The sequence below is a fragment of the Oryctolagus cuniculus genome, chromosome 6 (genome assembly GCF_051225735.1).
Source record: "Oryctolagus cuniculus isolate XC-2025 breed Fujian yellow rabbit chromosome 6, ASM5122573v1, whole genome shotgun sequence".
Taxonomy (NCBI): Eukaryota; Metazoa; Chordata; class Mammalia; order Lagomorpha; family Leporidae; genus Oryctolagus; species Oryctolagus cuniculus.
In genome coordinates, this window is record NC_142872.1 from 74,809,938 (window position 1) to 74,828,032 (window position 18,095).

The following is an 18,095-nucleotide window of genomic DNA, read 5'->3' on the forward strand; positions in this document are numbered from 1 at the left end:
CAGGTAATTGGTAGTAGATAAGTAACATTTAGTTATACTTGAACACAATGAAAGTAAGTTAGATCAAAATTACGCCAAAGTTATCCATGAATTGAAAAGGTTTAACATATGGAAATTGGACTCCTGTATTTCTTTTTTTTTATTTTTTTTTAACTTTTATTTAATGAATATAAATTTCCAAAGTACAGCTTATGGATTACAATGGCTTCCCCCCCCCCCCATAACGTCCCTCCAACCCGCAACCCTCCCCTTATCCACTCCCTCTCTCCTTCCATTCATATCAAGATTCATTTTCGATTCTCTTTATATACAGAAGATCAGTTTAGCATACATTAAGTAAAGATTTCAACAGTTTGCTCCCACACAGAAACATAAAGTGAAAAATACTGTTTGAGTACTAGTTATAGCATTAGATCTCAATGTACAGCACACTAAGGACAAAGATCCTACATGAGGAGTAAGTGCACAGTGACTCCTGTTGTTGACTTAACAAATTGACACTCTTGTTTATTGCATCAGTAATCACCCTAGGCTCTTGTCATGAGTTGCCAAGGCTATGGAAGCCCCCTGAGTTCACTGACTCTGATCATTTTTAGACAAGGCCATGGTCAAAGTGGAAGTTCTCTCCTCCCTTCAGAGAAAGGTACCTCCTTCTTTGATGACCCATTCTTTCCACTGGGATCTCACTCGTGGAGATCTTTCATTTAGTTTTTTTTTTTTTTTTTTTTTTCCCCCAGAGTGTCTTGGCTTTCCATGCCTAAAATACTCTTATGGGCATTTCAGCCGGATCTGCATGCCTTAAGGGCTGATTATGAGGCCAGAGTGCTATTAGGACATTTGCCATTCTATGGGTCTGCTGTGTATCTCACTTCCCATATTGGATCATTCTCTAGTTCTTGTTTATGTGATCCCTTTGGTTCTTAGTCCTATCATTACGATCAATTGTGAACAGAAATTGATCACTGGGACTAGTGAGATGGCATTGGTACATGCCACCTCGATGGGATTGAATTCGAATCCCCTGGTATGTTTCTAACTCTACTGTTTGAGGTAAGTCAGCTTGAGCATGTCCCGAATTGCACATCTCTTCCCTCTCTTATTCCCACTCTTATATTTAACAGCGATCACTTTTCAGTTAAGTTTCAGCACTTAAGAAGAATTGTGTATTGATTACAGTATTCAACCAAAAGTATTAAGTAGAACAAACAAAAAAATACTAAGAGGGATAACATATTAAGCTGCTCATCAACAGTCAGGGTGAGGGCTGATCAAGTCACCATTTCTCATAATATTCATTTCACTTTAACAGGTTTCCTTTTTGGTGCTCAGTTAGTTGTCAACTATCAAGGAGAACAAGTGGTATTTGATCAGCTCTTGTCCTGACGGTTGATGTACAATGTAATACTTTATTCATTTTAGTATTTTTTTTTGTTCTAGTACCATTGGTTTAACTCTGTAATTAACACACAATTATTCTTAGGTGTTTAAATTTTAACTGAAAAGTGATCCCTGTTAGGAATTTGGAAAACATTATATTGAGTGGACTCCTGTATTTCTATCTCTGTAACTCCTTCTCTATTGGACTCTTACATCCCTATGTCTTTAGCCTATCTGAAATGGCAAAAAGAAATTATAGGACAGGATAATCAGAAGTATATGAGAAACAACAAATAGACTCCCTACATTACCAATCCAGACAAGCAGTTGAAGTGTAGACAGAATGAGCAAAGGTTACTCCATATATGATGGATTTCTGATTGTTTTGGTAGAAATATACATGGTATATTGATTTCACATATGTCATTTTTACATATTATAGTCCAGAAAAATTATCAGAATTTATATTATCATAATTTTATGTAAGATAACAAAATGGCTGAAAATAAGAGGCATGGAAAAGTTATACACCTAGAGCCAGGCTTTGATACATAATTGCCCTCACTTCAGATCAAATTGAATGGAGCTTGCACTTTTTATTTTAAATTCTCTCACCCAAGGAATTGGAAATTGTTTACAAAATGGTCTGAATACTAATATGCTTGCTTAGATTTCTACATAGAGGTGAATGGTCTGGGGTGCAGATAATATTCTGGTTTTGCAAATGGAGAATAATTGAAAAAATTGACTTAGGACTCACAGTAATGATCCTGGGTTACTATATTTCCTGTGAAGTCAGTCCTTCTTATGTGGCTTTGATGGCTTTATATGGCTTTGATGACTTACATTCCTGTTTTACTATGTTTATATATTTAAAATAACTCAAAAGTTGAATAAATTACATTTAAGATGAACATTAAAAATCTGCTCTAAGGGTGATATTTCTTACAATAGCTCCTCAATTTATCTCAGTTCATCTGTCCTCTGGTGTTGTTAGTCTTTGTTTATATTCATTTGTAGCATCAAATGTTAAATTGCATTTAATTCTGTACTTAATTTCCATAACAGATTATGCAATTTGATGAGAAAAAATATGGAGCGGATTTTGCTTCTTCAAGAAAAGACATCAGACTAACATCATCTGTTAGTTCTGACAGTTCAAGATAATCAACTGTTTCGTTTTTCTTTTACTGGAAGGAGAGTGGGATGGGGAGAGGATTGAGAGAGAGGCTTTGCATTCATGTCAATCAGTTCTCAGAAGGAAGAGAGAATCTGTTCCTTTAGGTCTGAATAATCAAATGCCCATGTTTTTAATTAGCAACATCTTTGCACTACTCTGAGCCTTATTTAAAAGCTCTTATTTTATTTGGTGTGTTAATTTCCTCAATTATTCAAGATCCTACAAGTCCAGAGAAAATAACTTCATCAATTAAATCAACTGAAATAAGCATAGACTTCAGTGTAACAGAGAAAGGCCTTTTTAGTGAGGGGGGAGGGAGGGCACAAGAAGAATGTAGCCTTCACACAAGGAGATTTGTCTTCCTCCTCTAATAAAAAGCGGGTCCTTTCTGAAACTTATTTGTATAGATGACACGTACTAGTTCCTGCAGATACAAGAAGCACATGCCTGTCCACACTGGTGGAGGGAAAGCTTCATTTGCCAGAATCCAGAGCAAACTAGTTCACAAGGACTGGAAAGCAACACAACCTTTACCAAATTAACCTCAGGAGCAGGTATTCTCTCAGATTCATGAATCTCCTGGAGGGCAGATGGCTTCCAGGGTCGCAGTTTGCAGGAGACTCACTCACTGCGCTTTCTTAGGGTCTCCGTTTAGAAGCAGTGCTGGAGAAAGTTGACGACAGACTGGCTCGCACAGCGCGCCTTCCCTGCGTGTGCAGCTCCACACAGCGTCCAAGGCCTGAAATGAGTCTAGTGCTGGCCTGGCCTCTTGCAGCCAGAGAATCAAAGCATGGCCGCTGCAGAGAAATGGCTCGAAGTCTAGCGCAAATTGCCACCCTATATATATGAGGAAATGAGTTGCCTAGTCGGATTTCCTTCCCAAGTGATACCCGGCTTAGTCACCTTTGTCCTCAGGGGAACCAACTCAAAACCCAGTGGTTGCTGCAGCCTCCCCTGGAGCCGCTCGCTCCTTGGCGCGTACTGGGATGGCACCTTGGGGAATGTGTTGTCTGTGCGAGGCCAACCTCAGCAGATTGGGAGTTTTCGGATTCCGACCGGGGCACCCTCAAATCCTTGACGCGAACATATGAGGAAAGCCCTTTCACGACTTCCCCAGCACCGTCAGAATCAAAGGAAGAAGAACTGCGAAATTGTCTAGGAAGGGAGGGCAGTAGGTGGGAGCCCCCATTCCCTCCCCCGCCTCCGCGTTTCCCATGCTAGTCTTTCCCGAATTTCTTCCCAAGTCTACCTACAATCTCCAGGTACAGAAATCTGCACTGCACGAGTTGGGTGGGTAAAGAGAGGAGCATCTTTCCACTTTATTACACGCAGCTTTCAGAGCCCGCTTGGACGCGATTCTGATCAGTTTTCCAATTGTTTGAACATTGAGTGTTTCAGTGCCCCCCTCCCCCATCTCACCCCTCTGGTTGCCAAGGGTGGGCGGCGGAGCCCCGGGTGACAGCCCTGGGGACCACCCACCCAGACCCTTCTTTATGTTCAGGATCAGCCAGTTGTGCCAGGAGCAGGTAGAGCGGGCAGAAGTGGGGGCGCAGAGAGCGTGAGCGCTGCGCCCGAGAGGCCTGGGGAGAGCTGCGGCTCCCGGGTGTTGGAACAAGGGGGCAGAGTGCGCGACCCAGGAGAAAACGGGCTGAGAATTTCGGCGAAGGGCCGGTGGGCTGGGCGTCGTTCTGGCTTTAGAAGGGCAGAGTCCTCCCCCTGACTTTGTACGTTCCTTATCCCTTCCTTTGTGAAATAAGCCGCTGGCCGCCCCCCTGCCAGGGCCTGGGCTGTGGGCGGCTCACGGGCAGTAGCACTGACAGTCTCCTCGCGGGGCTCCGGGCTCACCCAGCACAGCCTGACACTCACTGGGACCGCATCCGCCAGATCCTCAGCCGCTCCGCCAGGGTTCCAGCCAGTGCAGCCGCGCGGAAAAGGTAGCAATGCCAAGATGCCTTCCTCTTCCTGTTTTTTTTTTTTTTTTTCTTTTTCATTATTTCTTTCTTTCGCCTTTTTATTTTCTAGCAAGAACCTGTCGACTCTATGAGCAGGGTCTAAGGATCCTTACTGTTTCCGATCTAGGAATCTCAAGTAGGGCATCTCAAAAATGTGATTCCCTTAATTGTTAAACAAGATTTCAGAGTTTCCGAAATAGCCCTTTTATCTTATGTAATTAGAGACCCATGAGCTTTTCAAAGCAGCTCTGGATTTTCCACGGTGCACAATCTATATTTCTCTCTCTCTCTCTCTCTCCCTCTCCCTCTCTCTCCATCTCCCTCTCTTGCGCGTGTGTGCGCGCGTGCGTGCGTTCTGTTTCATTTCTAGCATCGGCAAACTCGTTCAGGGCCACTGAAAACTCAGGAGCGGCTCAGATCTTATTTCCACAGATTCCTGCCTTTCCGGAAATGTTGCCATCAAAGAAATATGAGACTATTATTTTGGAGAATCAATTAACCCCTACAAAAAAATAAAGCACCCGAAGAAAGGAGGCGAGACTGTGAAAGAAGAAAGCTGTTTGGATTCGCTGGTGGAGGGAAGTACGACCTGGGGCTGGTCTGGGGAGGTCCAGTCCCCTGACTTCAGCACCGGAGGGGATGGACAGCGTCTCCGGACTGGGCTGCAGGCACAGGGACAAAACTGCGCTGTCGCCAACGCCGCCACTGCTGTCCATACCGCCACAGTCCTCGCCACGGGTAGCTAGGCTCCTTGCTCCTTGCAGCTGAAAAGGCGGTGCCTCCAAGTACCCCTGGCTTCCCCGTCCCCGGTCCTGATGAACGCAAAATAACCCTCCCCATACACCCGCTACCTAGAGACAGGACTCTGAGGAGCACTCTTGCTCAACAGTGAAACTCTGAGCAGCAACTTTAAGAATAATTTCTCCGTAGGGGGCTGGGAAGAATGCAGCCAGAAGAGTGAAGTAGAAGTTCTTAGAAGAACTGAGGAATCATGGACTCTGCAGTAGGGGAGGAAACGGTCAAAGGCACACACTTCTTGAAATAAACAGAATGCTCTTGAGTCCACAGCGACTGCTTTGGAAATAGCCTGGTGAGAGGAGATTGGTGATCTACTCAAAGCCCTACATTGGAGAAACCAAAACGACTTGCAATTCCTGTATTTGGCAGGTAAGTGATGATACTCTCCTTTCTGTTTGTTACAAATATAAAAGGAAGAACACAAACAACATTACTCTGCCTTGAGGATCAAGGAGAAGCTAGACAATTTTGTTTCTGATTATTGTTCCTGCATCATGATTTTAGAAAATCTGTTACCTAACAAATTCAGATATGTTACTCCTCTGAAGTCATTATGTGACTATAGTAAAAATAATGTGTAATTCTGAATTGAGTAATTATAGTAAAGTTTTAGTTTGACTTTTTATTTCTTATCTAATGCCTTTTTGAAGCTGTGTATATCTTTTTTTAGGAGTAAGCTGTGTATATCTTTTTTAAGCGTATATCTTTTTTAGGAGTAATATAATCTGATGTTTTGCCAGAGGGCTTTTTTTGTCTTATGCGTGCAGCTAAAAGTGATCCTGCCTATGTTATAGAGTGTGCAAGTTTCAAGAAGTTAAAACACAGATGATCTAATCACCTATCCTGATATATTTCATATGGCTATATTTGGCTAAGCCAAACATAGGAACAAACATGCATAAATACACAACTCTCTCCGTGTGAGCCCCCCATATGCGTGCACCTGTAGAATCTTACCTAAAGAAACACATACCCATTTTTACTTAGCATCCTCTTTCTAACCCTTTAAAGCTCAAGACTGCTTCTTCTAACCAGATGTGCCAAGAGGCAGAAAATAAGAAGCTTTAATGTGCCTCTTTGGAAGAGCTAGGTTTTGATAGCTGTCTGATGTATTAGTTTTGCTAAATACATTTGTCACAGAAATTCAGAAAGTGGTGACAACCAATAAGTTCTTGACAAATCATAAACTTTAAAATTTTAATTAAATCCATTTGTTTGTTCTTATTTCTGCAGTCTTCCCCTAGAGTGCTAAAAGTACAATCACTGTGACCTTGATTATCATTCTGCTTTAATAAAAAGGGTTCACTGGGTAAAAGTAGTTATACAAATTTATAACCCATGCCTGACATTCTACTAAGAACTCAGTCAATTCCCATGAGTACATTCAGTTCACTGGAGAGTGTTGACTTACAAGGGCAGAATTTTACAATCATGTAAAGACATGTGGTAGAATATGCACAACCAACTCTACGGAAAGAGTTTTCCCTCTGAATAATTTCCAGGGGTTATTTCAGGTTTTCTTTGATATTCATGGGTATATGTTACTGATAAAAAAATGCCTCTAATATATTCTAGTCTTATTGTTCTTTTCTATTTAAACACAGAAATCCTCTAATGCAATTACAGTGGTATTTATGGGTGGGCTGCTGGTCCCTTGTTTTGCTTTTGCAATATAATCTGAGAATACATCGTTCTGCACAGCCCCTTACCACTTGCCATGAACCTGCTTGCTTAGCAGAAAGGGTGCAGAAGCATCTATGTCACTGAGCTCCTTGGGGGCAGCTTTGCCCTACATAGGTCAGAAATGATCATCTGAAGAGCAGAAACACATATCATTGATATATGATTCCCACAATGTGCTCCTAACACAACTGGACTTTCCTTTCCCAAGTCTGAGAAAAGTGGAAGTGAAATCATTACATGGAAATCTTAATCAAGTTTTAAAAGAGTTGCAGCTTGTTGTTAGACTGTTATTTTGGTTGTCAATTAATTAACGCGGGAGGACTCCCCAGATCAGCAGAGCATAAAATGAAATCAGAGAATGTGCTCCAAGAAGCATGCCTGTGGGTTTACAGCCGCAGTTCCCTTTTCAGGGATAGAGGGGGCAGGCTTTCTCTATGTGTAGTTCAAATCACGCAGAGTAAAAGTTAGCTTTGTCTTATCCTTTTAGAGATTCAGTCACAGAAATAAATAACTTTAATTCACCCTTCAGAACTCATGAAAGTGCTTGGAAACTCCTGTCAATCCTTATATCTGGTGAAATGATTGTACATTGAGATAGAGCTTTGCAAACTGACTTATGCACACCCAAAAGCTAATTTCTAATTGCAAAAAGAGAGAAAAAAAAAAAAGGAGGGGGCTACTGAAAACCAACCTTAATTTGGCAGAGAATCACTTGTCTTTAAATAGAAATCAATAGTTTATTCAGTAGCGTTTGCACTCCATTCATTAAAACAATCTCTTGGCCTTGATATTTTGTTTGTTACCAAAAAAGAATACATGAGGTTTTGGGAGTACCACAAATAATAATTTAACACATTCCTCCCCCCCCCAAAAAAAAGTTATCTTTGATAAAGCTAAGTGCTGTTGGCTGTGCATACATTGAGATTCAGAAGGCAAAAGGAAATAAGGTTACATAATCAGGAAAATGTAAAGTAGCTGTAGGGCCAGAAGATAATTAGAAATGAACCCTGGGTTCTGTTCAAGTGCTTTTCTTCCTTTCACAAGAAATGGAATGTGGAGAATTCAAAAGGGATTTCTGGCTCGAATCTTTAAGTTATAAAATATTATAAAAACACTTGGTTAAGTTTTTGAATACACTGTCTAAATTTCAAGTGAATATTCTGATGCAGTTATTAATACCATTAGATCATATTGGATTAAAAAGCCCACGGTTTACTTTGGAGTCATTTTTTTGGATTTGGACTAAGTTTGAAAATTTATCAAAAAATGTAAGATCTGATTATTATTAAAATTTAAGAAGACCCTTCAACAATTGGCTATTTTTTCACCATTTAAAAATATATATATTTCAGGCAGCTAACTTGCTTACTCACCCAATTGTCTTAATGAGGCAAAAGCTATGGATGAAGAAAAGTGTATTGTAGCTATAAATTATTTCTAAAATCATCTCATCTCCCCAGAATGCTGAACAATAAATCATGTAATAACACTCAGATGGACAGAGGCCTCTTAGTTGGTATTTTCCTACTGTTCAGCTTAGCAGAATGAGCTACACATGGCATGCACTGAGACACCATGCTGCAGTATAAAACATGTTATGCATCATGATGTAAGAAAAGAAGCACTGTTTGACAGTCAAAAGACTGAGATTCTTAAACTAATGGTCACAAGATCTTGTATAAGTCACTCAGCTCATTGAAGCTTAAGTTTTTTTATCCTGAAATGGGGGTTCTGTATCTACCCAATTAAAACATTTCTTTCCATACAGTTGATATCTAAATATTTATTGAGTAAATGAAAGTGTCTACTTTGTAGAATATTAGAAAGTCTTAACACAATATTTTGAAAATTTATGTGAATCATCACGTTATTTTAAATAACATTCACTCATTCATTAAAAAATTCTCTGCTAGTTGCTAGTTGGCCAGCATGCTCTTTCCATTTAAAACCTTTCATTGTAGGGAATATTGTGTTTTTCTGATGGTTCAGTAATACTTTTTCTTTACATCTCTTAATGGTGCATTTAAATGCAGGCAGATTGTAGTTTAAAAATATTCATTACACAACAAGGTTCTGTACCAGTTGGTCAAGCCTAGGTCAACATTACAGAAGTTCATTTAACACCTTTCATTTTAACACCTGAAGACTCCATCACTCTCTTTGTGTCACAATTTTCTAGTGTATAAAATAGGATTATTATTTATCATTAGTGATATTGACAAGGAAATGCAAAGGGTAGAATACACTTTCAAACTCAATAGCTGAAAATATATCCAGAAATCATCTTGATTTAATTTATGGCTCCTGTGGATGGAGTGAAAAGTGTGTACCTTGGGGGCTGATCCACTGAGAAAACCTGGAGATGTTTTAAAGATAGTCTTGATTTAGTCCCAATGTCTCAACTCTATCTGAAAACACCTTTAGGAAATCTCATACCAAGCAATGTCTCATTGCTTATTTGCTTTTGTTGTTAGTGTTTTAGAAATAACTATGATTTTTTTGTGTAATTTATTAATATTTAGTCTGGGTAGATTTCTGAACTATCAGTACAAACATGCTGATAATACATCTAAGAAAGTAGACTATCACTTGAGTTTCAGTCTTGGCCAGTATAATTTTGTGGTAAAAAGTGAGAATTCATTGAAGTGATTTCTTGAGGCCAAGGTTTTAATATTTGAATTACCTTGGATTATCATTAAGAAGCTTATTCAGCATATTATACATGCCCCAACAATGAAAATGTTATTTTAAATTTCATAAATTTGGCCTACAATTTACCAGTAGAGCTAAAGTAAGTGTGTTTATTTTTAAGAAAATGAAGAAATCATTAAGCTAATTTATAGTTACACTGGCTAATTGTCGCTCCCCCTCTTCGTGGAGGAACGACACTGAACCCTGCGCTGTTCTTTCGTCTGCTCGGCCCTCCCCGGGTTTGCTGCTGGTTCTTCCCGGGTTGGCTACTGTCCCTTCCACCTCCGTGGAAGGGCAGTTCCCCCTGGCCACATTCCCCACTTCCGCAGGGGAGCGGCACACCGCCGGCCGGTTCTCTGGGGGGCTGCACAGGTGTTCCCCTTAGATGTTCCCCTTAGATGTTCCCGGTGCATGCCGTCTCTCTCCTCCTTTATAGTCCTCCTCTGCCAATCCCAACTCGGCTGCCCACACGCCGAGCACGCTGCTCTCCTCCAATCAGGAGCAAGTCCTGCTGTTTATTAGTTGAACTGGAGGCAGCTGGGTAGAAGCTGTTTTCTTCTCTCCCAGCGCCATATTGTGGGAGAGCAGATGCATAGAATAAGTCTTAATTCCAGTAACTCAGTCTAGTCCGGATTGCTCCCCACACTAATAATTACTTTGTCAATTTTAGTATACATACTTATATACTCTTCATAATTAAAATATGTGAAGTAATTACAACTATGTTTATATTTCATGTATATTTTACTATGTACTCATAATTTCTGCTAAATGTTTCATTCTAAAAAGGAATACGTGTTTACCTAATACTTCACTACATAAATTAACAGAAATCAAGAATCTTTTAGAAATGACAGCAAAAATTTAACAGTAATTTGTTATGTACATAAGGCTATACGAAGAATGATTCAGTCTATTTAAATCTCAGGTGAACTGAAATGAGAAATGAATATCCTAGTTTAATAAATTCAGGAATGTAGATAAGAAAACATTGTTATGTGGTTAAAAACATCAGGTATGTACAAAATCTGGGATGCCATGCAGCATTCTCATCAGAATGATGTTGAGTAAATCATGTTACTTTAATTTAGTGCCTCATGTGACTTTGCTTTTCTTGTTGGAAAACATTACTGTAATGATTAGAAAAAAACAAAAACTAATAGTTTAATTGAGCTCAAAACTTTTTCTTCTACTTTATATTGTTCCTCTGGAAAAAGTTGTTATAATCTAATGATGTAGAGTTCACAGGATTTAAAATCAACCCTGAGTTTAATTATATTTTAAATATAATACATTAACCATACTCACAGGGGTTGATGATGCAATGTTTCTGAATTTCTTTGCATCTAATATAAAACAAAAGAAAATGTCCACCTCAATATATTGTTGGGAATAGTAATGTAATAGAGTGTACAGAATGGCTAGTCTATTGCCTCGCTTAGCAGGAATGATGCTCAAGCGACATGTGCTGTTACTTGGCATGTTAAACCAGTCTGCATATGGTGGTTCTGACCCCATAAATGCTCATTATTTCTCCAGATAAACCTCCTATGATGTATATTGTCTTCAAAATATACTATACTCACCCTATCAAGTTCTTTTCTTCATGCTTTGTTCTAGACAGCTCCTTTTACTGTTTCCTTATCTGAACGTTCATGTCTGTGCAGTACCAACTTTCTACATCATCTTTACAGCACGAGCTTAGGCAGGTACTGAAAGAAGTGAGACTGGACAGCCTAGCTGCAGCAAATTGTAGAGGCCAAGTTGGTCCAAATGGATCTCCACTCTCAGGTACAGAAAATTACAGAAACCAAAAATAGAATTTTGTGTGAAATCCACTCGTTTTCACGTAATTTAATATTTAGATTTTTGGATACAATAAAGTGAACTGCATGGTGGACTCAGTGCATGGTACGTTTCCTCACTGTAGTGGCTGCAAAACCAGGACATTTCTGATTTCAATGTAATTTCTTGCAAACCCAAACTGATACAGTCAAATATGTTTCCCATCTTCTCTGTTTTTATCTAAAAATGGGAGAATGAACCATGACTTGGCGAAAGGGAACATCTTAATATCTTTTGGAAATTTTAAAGATATAAATCTCAAAAAAAAAAAAAAAAAGATGAGCAGCTGAGATGTAAGAGATATACTATTTCCTTGAATGGACAAAAATATTGTGGGGAAAAATAGACCACAGACTAAACAGGAATGAAGAGAAATCAGTAATATTCCCTAATACATTTTATTCCTTGGTCTCATATTTCTTTCTTTTTACACATGCAACGGCTACAGTAACAGGGAAGATGAAGAGAAGCTATTGATTTTTCTTTACTAAATGTAAATGCCCTCTCTTCAGAATACAAAAATCCCTGCTTTTATACATACTCATGTACTTTAACATAGGACTTCTAGAAGATTATTCTTTTCACTCTCAGCAGCCAATCTTTAGAAGATTCTGTTAGGCGGGCGCCACGGCTCACTAGGCTAATCCTCCGCCTTGCGGCGCCAGCACACCGGGTTCTAGTCCCGGTTGGGGCACCGGATTCTGTCCTGGTTGCCCCTCTTCCAGGCCAACTCTCTGCTGTGGGGAGTGCAGTGGGAGGATGGTCCAAGTGCTTGGGCCCTGCACCCCCATGGGAGACCAGGATAAGTACCTGGCTCCTGCCATCGGATCAGCGCGGTGCGCAGGCCGTAGCGCGCCGGCCGCGGCGGCCATTGGAGGGTGAACCAATGGCAAAAGGAAGACCTTTCTCTCTGTCTCTCTCTCTCTCTCTCACTGTCCACTCTGCCTGTCAAAAAATAAAAATAAAATAAAATAAAAGAAGATTCTGTTAAAGTACACAACTTGGAGGTAAAGGACTTACTGATTTTTCAGTGATGCAAGTCCATAGACAACTACAGGTGTACAAACATACAGATAGTTGAGACTGTGCTTTTGGTTTGATGTTAGGTGATTCTCTTGCATCGTTTCTTCCTTTGTAATTCTTGTTAACAGTAATGGTGCCAAAGGGAAAAACAGCTCTACCATGTAGAATAGCAAAACTGGTGTTATATTGCCTAATTGGTGTTTGCATACTTTTAGATTTCTTTTTCAACATGACAAAATTCCAACTCAATGTAGCTTGAATCAGATTAAAAAAACTAAATAAAAAATATACAAAAGATAAATAATATAATATTTAACAATAAATTATTTAGTAGACATGATAGGATTCATGTGTTCAAATACTACTATCTACATTCCTCAGTGTTGTCTTTATTTTTTTTCTCCTTTTTTTTAAAGATGTATTTATTTTATTTGAAAGGCAGAGTGAGAGAGAGAGAGAGAGAGCGAGTGAGCAAGCGAGCTTCCATCGGCTGGTTCATTCTTTAAATGACTACAATAGTGAGGGCTTGGGATATCTACATTCCTCAGTGCTGTCTTTATTTTTTTCTCCTTTTTTTAAAGATGTATTTATTTTATTTGAAAGGCAGAGAGAGAGAGAGAGAGAGAGAGTGAGCAAGCAAGCTTCCATCGGCTGGTTCATGCTTTAAATGACTACAATAGTGAGGGCTTGGGACAGTACTCTAGAACTCCATCCAGATCTCTAACATCAGTGGCAAGGGAACTCAGGGCATCTTCCACTGCTTTCCCAGTCTCCTTAGCAGAGAGCTGTATCAGACAGAAGTGGAGCAGCCTGGACATGAACCACTATGCCATAGCACCAGCCCCTGTCTTCATTTTCAAGCAGACTTGCTTTCATGTTGCCCTCTTTCAATCGCTCAATCTCTATCCTCTTTCTCTTGCATATCATCTCATAAATTCTAGATATATATCTTTTCTTTTTCAAATGTAATCATCTTTGTCCACAGTTCCAGTAAGTGTACTAGAATTGACCAAGAAGCATTGTGTACTAATCTAGAGTGCGATGTTGGATAAGTTCTAAAACCTCTATTGATTGAGAGGATGGGGAACATCTTTAAATTATCTTCATGGTGCAGTGTCCAGCAGAAGTGAGATTACATTATAGAATAGAAAAATATACTGGTAATTGTCCACTACAGTACTATAGAAGAATCCACCTAAGAATGTTGAGTTATTTAATTTATCTTCATTTGTGGAGTCATCAACAAAATAAGGCCCATTGGCTTACTGTCACTCTAAAATGCTAGTTTTCTAAGGAAAGGCTATCTGTCTCAAGATGAAATGTTCACACTGTGATCTTCAGCACAATCAATACACTGAAGTTTTGGGGTGTCCTTCTATCTTGGTATTAAAGTGTGAATAATTTCAAAAAGGCACACAAATGGGGACTGATGGGAACAAAAGTATAGCCAATTCTCCTGAGTAAAGTATGTGGAATTTTTTTAGAAGTATTACCACATTTATCATGTGGTAAGCCTGCTCCAGTTTAGCTGACTTTTTATCATTTGTTTTTTTTTGGGCTGATTGTAATTCCTGAAGAAAGTAAACTCCTATGGGCAAATTAATCCAATTTTCTACATTTTACACCATTGATTATAGATAATACAGCAAGAAATAATATAACAGGGTGCATTTAGTGTAGAAGGAATTCACATTATGGTAATTTATCCAATTCATTAATTTCACAGATATAGGCTATTCATTTTAATCTCCAAGCACATGTTTTCTCTAATTAAGGATTCTTCTGGTGATTACAGAAAAAATAAAATTTGTCTATTATCCACCTAATTATTTTATTTTTCCCCTTTAATGTTTTCTTTCCATAACAGTAAGTTTCTGGAAACTCCCTTGAAGTCGGAGTTACCACTTAATATCTGAGTAAACTCTTCAAAGCAACATGAATGCATTCTAGGTCATTTAACCCTCTCTAAAGATTCCAGGTACAGCAGTGTTTCCTGGCAAATTGTATGATATCAGGATTTTTAGAGTTCAATCTTGGGATGTCTCCTGTTATTCCAACAGCAGGATTAGGAAGCTGACTTTTCATTCTTATTTTGCAAATGAGTTCATTGAGGTCTGGGAAAATTAAATGATTCTCTGTAAATTAAGTCAGAATCAAGACTTAAGGTCAATATTTCATAAGTTTCCACTCTAGGTGGTATGGAGAGAAAAACTTCCTCTCTTAGATACTTAACTTGTTTCAGAATGTTAAAAAAAAGAAGAAGAAGAAACCAAGACTGAGGAACTATGCTTTGCTTTCAGTTTTATTAACCAACTGCAAGTGCCTAGATCTTCAAGGATACTGAAAGGTTCATATATTATGTTGACCTGAATTATATACAAACAGGGAAGTATTCACAGCATACTCACATATTTAAAGTCATATTTTAGGAATATCAATGAGTCATGACGAACCATGTAATCTTTTTCAGGATCTAGAATAAAATGATAAGAACTGGACCTAAAAGAATGAAAATTAGAAATGAGTCAATTAAAACTAATAACTATGGGGCCAGTGCTGTGGTACAGAGTTAGACCAGTGCTTGCACCACTGACACCCCGTATGGGCACCAATTCAATTCCCGTTTCCTCCACTTCTGATCCAGGTCCTTACTAATGCAGCTAGGAAAACAGCAAAAGATGGCCCAAGTGCTTGGTTCCCTGCACCCATGTAGGAGGCCCAGATGAGGCTCCTGGCTCCTGGCTTCTACCTGGACCCACCCTGGCTAATGTGGCCATTTGGAGAGTGAATCAGTGGATTGAAGATATTTCTCTCTGTGTCTCTCCTACTCTCTCTACAACTTTGGCTTTCAAATAAAGAAAGAATTTTTTTTTAAATAGTAAAAAAAAAAAAGGCAAATAAAACCTACAAAAAACTAATGAGCTGATGACACTAATGCCATTAACAGATAAAAGAAGACTGTAGAAGAGGACACCAACTAAGGTATAGCATTTGTTACTGCTAGGTGCTAAAGTGTCTGATAAAACAAATGCTCTTTTGGAAGGGAAGATGTGACTCAGGACATACTGGGACATCTCAACGGGTGGTGTAAGGTTATACCAGCCCAATTGTGGACAAAATGATTAGTTTCAGAAAGAGGATAAAAGTTGACATATCCAACTTTGATGATCAAAATACACTTGTTTCTGAAGCTATGGAGAAGTATTAACTGAAATAATTAAGAAAAGTAATTGCTTATGAGCATTAATAACCACATTCTTGAAGGAAGAAAAAATATGTGGAGAGAAGGTCATAAAAGAATCCTCAGCAAAGTGTAAGGCAAGAACATAATGGCAAATACATACTTGTAAGAAAAAAAAAAGCAGGTTGATGCTCAGAGGACAGGGATGAGGATTTGAAGTACCTTTGGGTTTGCTCAAAAGCATATCATTGGGCATCTTGATTGAACAGTTTCTGAATAGTTGAGAGGCTCTTAAGGCATTCAGATCTCCAAGAACAATCAGGCTGAGCAATGGAAGGACTACATTGTTTTATGAAGGTGGTAGGAAGGAGTAGGGACTATGAGGAGGAAAAAACACTTCAGGACTCTAGCAGGTGCTCTGTGCAGTCAACCCTGCCACTCCCAGGTCACAGTTTCATAGAGGGTCTGGTGACAGCACCTTTCTGGGCTGCGGATGCGTGGTTGCATTACATCACTTCTGCCTGCAGCGATCAGGGTCTGGTGACTTATTTTGTCATCAACCCAAAGATACACACCGTATTTAGGAAGAGACCTATGTTCAGAACTGTTGTCTCCAGTTAATTCTATAGATTCATTTTCTAAGTGATTATGCAAAACATAGGGAGCCCTTAAAACATTCATGGAAACGCATATGATGAAAAGACTATGCATGATTTTAAAATTTTTCACCAAAATAAATTTATCTTTTTTTTATTTATTTGACAAGTAGAGTTCTAGACAGAGAGAGAGAGAGAGAGAGAGAGAGAGAGAGAGAGAAAGGTCTCCCTTCCGTTGGTTCACTCCCCAAATGGCGGCTACGGCTGGCGCTGTGCTGATCTGAAGCCAGGAGCCAGGTACTTTCTCCTGGTCTCCCACATGGGTGCAGGGGCCCAAGCTCTGGGGCCATCCTCCACTGTCCTCCCAGGCCACAGCAGAGAGCTGGACTGGAAGAGGAGCAACCCGGACTAGACCCGGCGCCCATATTGGATGCCAGCGCTGCAGGCAGAGGATTAACCAAGTGAGCCACGGTGCCGGCCCCAATAAATATATCTTTTAATTTCCTTTTATATGAGCTTTTTGGAGTTCCCTCATATAATATCCAATACCAACTGAAGTTTGTTTAGCCACCAGAAAACTAAATCTTTCCACTAGTAATATGTGACATAGCTTGAGCTCACTTGAGAGGATGAAATTAATTGCAAACAAATACCTTTTTATTATAGCTTCCTATTTTATTCTGATCTACAGTATTTTTGCTCTCAGCCTTTATTCTTGTAAAAATTTCCATATTTCCCTAAAATAAATTCCTGACAATGAAAGAATGAGTGCAAAAGTCCTGTGGACCCATGTGAATCTCTGCTCAGTCTCTCACTGAGGCCCAGTGGCCTGGAAGAGGGTCCCACAGAACAGCTGGAATTTCCTGGAGTTCAGGCACTCAAAAATCTGTTTTTATTTGATATTCAAATTCCTTGTGCAAACTACCTAAATTCTCCAGATAGTTGTCCAGCCTTATTTTAATATTACAGGAATAAATTATCTGCTTTCTGGAGACCAATTAAGTTTTCTGAACCATTAGTGTGCCATTTAGCAAATTACCTTTCGCAGTGCACAAAAAGTCTCCCCAGCAACCCAGAGCAGTTAATGTACCGCCTAACAGTGGGCAGTTTATTCCCTCATCATTGATGGCTCCAGCGTTGAGGGCGTTCTTGCCTTGAATTGCTGTGGTGGATTGAGTCACTGAGGCTCTGTAAGACAGGACAAGATGGTGGGAAGGGATTTGTCATTGCAAAGGAAGAGGCTGAGAGGAGGAACATGAAATGCCCCTTACTCTTGAGAAATTCTGGCCATGCTATTAGGTATTGTCTGGTAGACATTGCTGTGGGGGTTGGGGGGTTTTCTGCCAAAGGCCATTTGGTTATTTATAACATTATTTGAGGGCCATACAACTTGACTTGTCAGGCCAGGCCAGGTGATTTTGTGGGACTTAGAAGGCCCTCCAGCCATATGTTATTGCTCCTGCACCATTTCTGTACCTGGTGATCATCAATCAACTGTGCATCCCAAGTCACAAGGAATTATCTGGTTATAGGTGTACATAAAAATGTTCTTTGTTAGATAATCCTTAATTTATTTTTCATATTGTAAGAATGAGATAATTTTGGATTGACCCTGTTTGTGAAATAGAGTAATGTACTTCCTATCAAGTTAAAATAATCAGTTATTTAAATGTAATTTACCAATGAAATTTAAGTCTTTTTGGTTGTACTGTTCTCATGGTTCTCCATAAATTTACTAATAATTGCAGTAATTGATATCTACATGCCTA

The 18,095-nt window shown here is 39.4% G+C and overlaps 1 protein-coding gene across 6 annotated transcripts in view; it reads left to right on the forward strand.

The window, feature by feature from the left end:
* The first annotated feature begins 1,221 nt into the window (after positions 1-1,221).
* Positions 1,222-18,095, forward strand: part of SNTG1 (syntrophin gamma 1) — a 918,312-nt gene continuing 901,438 nt past the window's right edge. For 3 of the 6 annotated variants that reach the window (XM_070076592.2, XM_051843714.3, XM_051843717.3), the window contains exon 1: positions 1,227-5,676. The gene's annotated coding sequence lies outside the window, so the exon portion shown is untranslated. Of the gene's footprint in view, positions 5,677-18,095 lie in introns of all 6 variants that reach the window. The other 3 variants (XM_089335216.1, XM_089335218.1, XM_089335217.1) reach the window with 3 other exon arrangements.